The sequence below is a fragment of the Moschus berezovskii genome, chromosome 7 (genome assembly GCF_049115385.1).
Source record: "Moschus berezovskii isolate FMDL1 chromosome 7, NW_MosBer_1.0, whole genome shotgun sequence".
Classification (NCBI taxonomy): Eukaryota; Metazoa; Chordata; class Mammalia; order Artiodactyla; family Moschidae; genus Moschus; species Moschus berezovskii.
In genome coordinates this window covers 3,568,542-3,574,541 of record NC_142466.1, presented here as the reverse complement: position 1 = coordinate 3,574,541, position 6,000 = coordinate 3,568,542, and the positions used below count along the sequence as shown (strand labels likewise).

General features: G+C 41.3%; 1 pseudogene; it reads left to right on the top strand.

Moving 5' to 3' along the window:
• Window positions 1–1,107: 1,107 nt before the first annotated feature.
• Window positions 1,108–2,042, top strand: LOC129557520 (olfactory receptor 10AG1-like; annotated as a pseudogene).
• Window positions 2,043–6,000: the final 3,958 nt, after the last annotated feature.

Sequence of the window (6,000 nt, the reverse complement as noted above, 5' to 3'; positions counted from 1 at the left end):
CTCCCGCCTTGCATGAAGATTCTTTACCAGCTGAGGCACAAGAGAAGACCGAGAACACTGGAGTGGGTAGCCTATCCCTTCTTCAGTGGATCTTCCTGACCTTGGAATCAAACCGGTATCTCCTGCATTGCAGGTTGATTCTTTACCAACTGAGCTATCAGGGAACCCCAAATATCATGAAGAATGGGTCATATTTATGGACTGAGTTAAAGGTTAATTGGTATTTGTAATGCAGTGTACAGTGGGTATTAATAGGGAACGTTATTGGACCCCATGATGTAACATGCTTTCCATGTGTAGCATAACCGATGGGTGAGGTACACAGATGAGAACAACATGATTACACGTATCTGCTCCCCCAGTAACAAGGACTGAGTTTAGGAAAGTTAGTTCTCATTGAAGTAGAAATGGGAGGGCTTAAAATGTTATGAATAAAAATTAGGCAAAAGTTTTAAGTGAAAAGCTTTGAATTGAAAGGAAATGGAATAAGTCAATAGGTAAAAAGAAATTGATGAACCCAAAGAAAAACAATAGCAAGCCTGTGTCATATATAATTTCACTTTTAAAAGGGGTGAAATAATTTAATACTATTGCTGCACAATCAGCTTTAAATAAAAATGCATACATCTTATTGTTTCTGGTATCAGTTCTGCTGCTGCTCAGTCACTTCTGTCATGTCTGACTCTTTGTGATCCCATGGACCATAGCCCACCATGCTTCTTGTCCATGGAATACTCTAGGCAAGAATACTGGAGTGGGTTGCCATCCCCTCCTCCAAGGGATCTTCCTTACCCATGGATAAAACCTATATCTCCCATATCTCCTGCATTTCAGGCCGATTCTTTTACTGCCGAGATACCAGGGAAGCCCTCTGGTATCACTACATCCAAGTATGAGAAAACGGAGATTTTATTTCTCTAATTGACTTTAACTGCACGTCAGTTAATCGCTGAGGTTTCAAATCTCATGTCTTAGAAACTGAGCAAGGCAAAGGCAGCAGTACTCGCAAGGATTATGTGAATAGGTTCATGCAACTGATCCAGTTAACAGAAGGGAAACATTGCTCAAAAGCATCAATGAATTAACCGTCTTGAATTTACCATATCCACAGATGTAAGAACAGAAAAACCAAATATCACCACAATGATGGAATTCATCCTTTTGAGGTTTTCTGATATTCCCAATTTCCAATGGATTCTTTTGGGGATATTTTTAGTCCTCTGTCTGACCATCATCATGTGCAATAGTGCCATTGTACTGATAAAAAGAATTGATCCTACTCTCCAGACCCCCGTGTACTTTTTCCTCAACAACTTTTCCATTGTAGAAATCTGTTATGTGACTGTCACTATCCCAAGAATGCTCACGGAACTCCTGAGACAGAAAGGGAACATTTCCTTCATTGCCTGTGCTACACAAACGTGTTTGGTCCTTCTGTTTAGAGGTTTAGAGTGTCTACTCCTGGCCGTGATGGTCTATGACCGCTACATGGCCATTTGTAACCCTCTTCACTATGGTCTGATCTTGAGCTCCCAGGTCTGTGTCCAGCTGGTCATTGCCTCCTGGGTCAGTGGAGTCCCTGTTGTAACTGGGCAAACATGGCAGGTTTTCTCTCTGCCCTTTTGTGTGTCTACCACAATTAGTCATTTTTTCTGTGACCTCTCCCTAGTATTCAAGCTTGCTTGTGGGGACGCATTTACGAACGAGACAGCAGTCTGTGGAGTTGCAGTGGTGTTCATCATGGTTCCATTTCTGTTGACTGTGGTCTCCTATGGCAAAAACATCACCAACATTCTGAAATCGCCATCTGCCAGAGGGAGGGCTAAAGCCTTCTCCACTTGCTCGTCTAACCTCACAGTGGTGGTCTTATTCTACGGCACAGCCTCTACCACCTGTTTACAGCCCAAACAAAATCCATCTGAAGAAACTGGGAAGCTGATCTCTCTTTTCTGCACAGCTTGGATCCCAAAGTTGAATCCTATTATATTTACTCTGAGGAAAAAGCATCACTGAGAAAACTACTAAGTAAAATATCAACTTGATTCAAAGCCTTGAAATTACAGAAAAAAATTTGTTTCTATGTTTCTCATGTAAATACATCAGAAAATATCATCTAGTTTATTTCTCAGTTCAGTTCAGTTCAGTCGCTCAGTAGTGTCCGACACTTTGTGACCCCATGAATCACAGCACGCCAAGCCTCCGTGTCCGTCAACAACTCCTGGAGTTCACTCAAACTCACCTCCATCGAGTCGGTGATGCCATCCAGCCATTTCATTCTCTGTCGTCCTCTTCTCCTCTTGCCCCCAATCCCTCCAAGCATCAGAGCCTTTTCCAGTGAGTCAACTCGTCGCATGAAGTAGCCAAAGTATTGGAGCTTCAGCTTTAGCATCGGTCCTTCCAATGAACACCCAGGATTGATCTCCTTTAGAATGGACTGGTTGGATCTCCTTGCAGTATAAGGGACTCTCAAGAGTCTTCTCCAACACACAGTTCAAAAGCATCAATTCTTCAGCAATCAGCTTTCTTCACAGTCCAACTCTCACATCCATACATGACCACTGGAAAAACCATAGCCTTGACTAGACGGACCTTGGTTGGCAAAGTAATGTCTCTGCTTTTTAATATGCTATCTAGGTTGGTCATAACTTTCCTTCCAAAAGTAAGCGTCTTTTATATTCATGGCTGCAATCAGCATCCGCAGTGATTTTGGAACCAAAAAAAAATAGCATCTGACACTGCCTCCACTGTTTCCCCATCTATTTCCCATGAAGTGATGGGACCAGATGACATGACCTTCAATTTCTGCATGTTGAGCTTCAAGCCAAACTTTTCACTCTCCTCTTTCACTTTCATCAAGAGGCTTTTTTAAGTTCCTTTTCACTTTCTGCCATAAGGGTGATGTCACCTGCATATCTGAGGTTATTGATATTTCTCCCAGCAATCTTGATTCCAGCTTGTGCTTCTTCCAGCTCAGTGTTCTTCATGATGTACTCTGCATATAAGTTAATAAGCAGGGTGACAATATACAGCCTTGACGTACTCCTTTTCCTATTTGGAACCAGTCTGTTGTTCCATGTCCAGTTCTAACTGTTGCTTCCTGACCTGCATACAGGTTTCTCAAGAGGCAGGTCAGGTGGTCTGGGATTCCCATCTCTTCAGAATTTTCCACAGTTTATTATGATCCATACAGTCAAAGAAATTGGCATAGTCAATGAAGCAGAAATAGATGTTTTTCTGGAATGCTCTTGCTTTCTGCACGATCCAGCGGATGTTGGCAATTTGATCTCTGGTGCCTCTGCCTTTTCTATAACCTGCTTAAACATCTGGAAGTTCACGGTTCAGGTATGGCTGAAGCCTGGCTTGGATAATTTTGAGCATGACTTTACTAGTGTGTGAGATGAGTGCAATTGTGCGGTAATGTGAGCATTCTTTGGCATTGCCTTTCTTTAGGATTGGAATGAAGACTGACTTTTTCTAGTCCTGTGGCCACTGCTGTTTTCCAGATTCACTGGCATATTGAGTGCAGCACTTTCACAGCATCATCTTTCAGGATTTGAAATAGCTCAATTGGAATTCCATCACCTCCACTAGCCTTGTTCATAGTGATACTTTCTAAGGCCCACTTGACTTGACATTCCAAGATGTCTGGCTCTAGGTGAGTGATCACGCCATCGTGATTATCTTGGTCATGAAGATCTTTTTTGTACAGTTCTTCTGTGTATTTTTGCCACCTCTTCTTAATATCTTCTGCTTCTGTTAGGTCCATACCATTTCTGTCCTTTATCGAGCCCATGTTTGCCTGAAATGTTCCCTTGGCATCTCTAATTTTCTTGAAGAGATCTCTTGTTTTTCCTATTATGTTGTTTTCCTCTATTTCTTTGCATTGATCGCTGAGGAAGGCTTTCTTATCTCTCCTTGCTATTCTTTGGAACTCTCCACTCAGATGCTTATACCTTTCCTTTTCTTCTTTGCTTTTCGCTTCTCTTCTTTTCACAGCTATTTGTAAGGCCTCCTCAGATAGCCATTTTGCTTTTTTGCGTTTCTTTTCCATGGGGATGGTCTTGGTTCCTGCCTCCTGTACAATGTCATGAGCCTCCGTTCAGAGTTCATCAGGCACTCTATCTATCAGATCTAGTCCCTTAAATCTATTTCTCACTTCCACTGTATAATCATAATGGATTTCATTTAGGTCATATCTGAATGGTCTAGTGGTTTTCCCTACTTTCTTCAATTTAAGTCTGAATTTGGCAATAAGGAGATCATGATCTGAGTCACAGTCAGCTCCTGGTCTTTTTTCTGCTAACTGTATACAGTTTCTCCATCTTTGGCTGCAAAAAAATATAATCAATCTGATTTCGATGTTGACCATGTGGTGATGTCCATGCATAGAATCTTCTCTTGTGTTGTTCGAAGAGGGTGTTTGATATGACCAGTGCATTCTCTTGGCAAAACTCTATTAGCCTTTGCCCTGGTTTATTTCATGCTCCAAGGCCAAATTTGCCTGTAACTCCCGGTTTTTCTTGACTTCCTACTTTTGCATCCACTCCCCTATAATGGAAAGGACATCTTTTTTGGTTTTTGTTCTAAAAGGTCTTGTAGGTCTTCATAGAACCTTTCAGCTTCAGCTTCTTCAGCATTACTGGTTGGGGCATAGGCTTGGATTGCTCTAATATTGAATGGTTTGCCTTGGAAACGAACAGAAATCACAAAAAACTAGTTGATCTGATCACGGGGACCACAGCCCTGTCTAACTTAATGAAACTAAGCCATGCCATTTGGGGCCGCCGAAGATGGGCGGGTCATGGTGGAGAGGTCTGACAGAATGTGGTCCACTGGAGAAGGGAATGGCAAACCACTTCAGTATACCTGCCTTGAGAACCCCATGAACAGTATAAAAAGGAAAAATGATAGGATACTGAAAGAGGAAACCCCAGGTCAGTAGGTGCCAAGTATGCTCCTTGAGATCAGTGGATAAATAACTCCAGATAGAATGAAGGGATGGAGCCAAAGCAAAACCAATACCCAGTTGTTGATGTGACTGGTGATAGAAGAAAGGTCCGATGCTGTAAAGAGCAATATTGCATAGGAACCTGGAATGTTAGGTCCATGAATCAAGGCGAATTAGAAGTGGTCAAACAGGAGATGGCAAGAGTGAACGTCGACATTCTAGGAATCAGTGAACTAAAATGGACTAGAATGGGTGAATTTAATGCAGGTGACCATTATATCTACTACTGTTGGCAGGAATCCCTTAGAAGAAATGGAGTAGCCATCATGGTCAACAAGAGAGTTTATTTCTATGTTCCTATAAACTGATAGTTAATATCATCACTGTCTTCTCACTTTATGTGAAAGGACCTAGTTTCAAAGAGTTAAGGGTTTCTGGGTTATCAAAGCACACATTATCTCCATGGAAATGATCTATTCTGAAGACCTATCTTTCCTCTCACTGGAAAAGAGTGAGTTAAGAGATTTCCTGAGCAATAAAATGATAGTTAACTGTGATATATCCAATGATCATGGTCATGTCCTGTAAGAAATTTGCTTGAAACTTACCATTACTTCAGGCATATTCACTGTCCTTTTCCGGACTTACGATTGTATTTAGATGATGAGAAAATAACAACTGCATCCAAGTTGGTGGGAATAGGGTAATCTGAGTGTTTACTTTCAGTTTTTCCTTCTTTCTCTGTTTTGCTAGTGTCCATATCCCTGTCAGAGTACAAACCTTGAAAGGATCCTTTGTTACCCCAATGCTGACTGTTTTCCAGTGACGTCATTTCCTCCAGCTTGTAGCTTCACGTTTTGCTTTTGTAGTGTCTCTTTAGTATTAGGAATATTAGGAATTTAAACTATAAACTGCATTAGGTTGAATGCTGATCCCTGTAAATATATGTCAGGTTACAACCTGCAAACCTGAACTTATTAGGAAAATAAAAGCCTTTGCCGATGTAATTCAGTTAAGGACTTTGAAATAAGATTACCTTAAGGGCACTATAT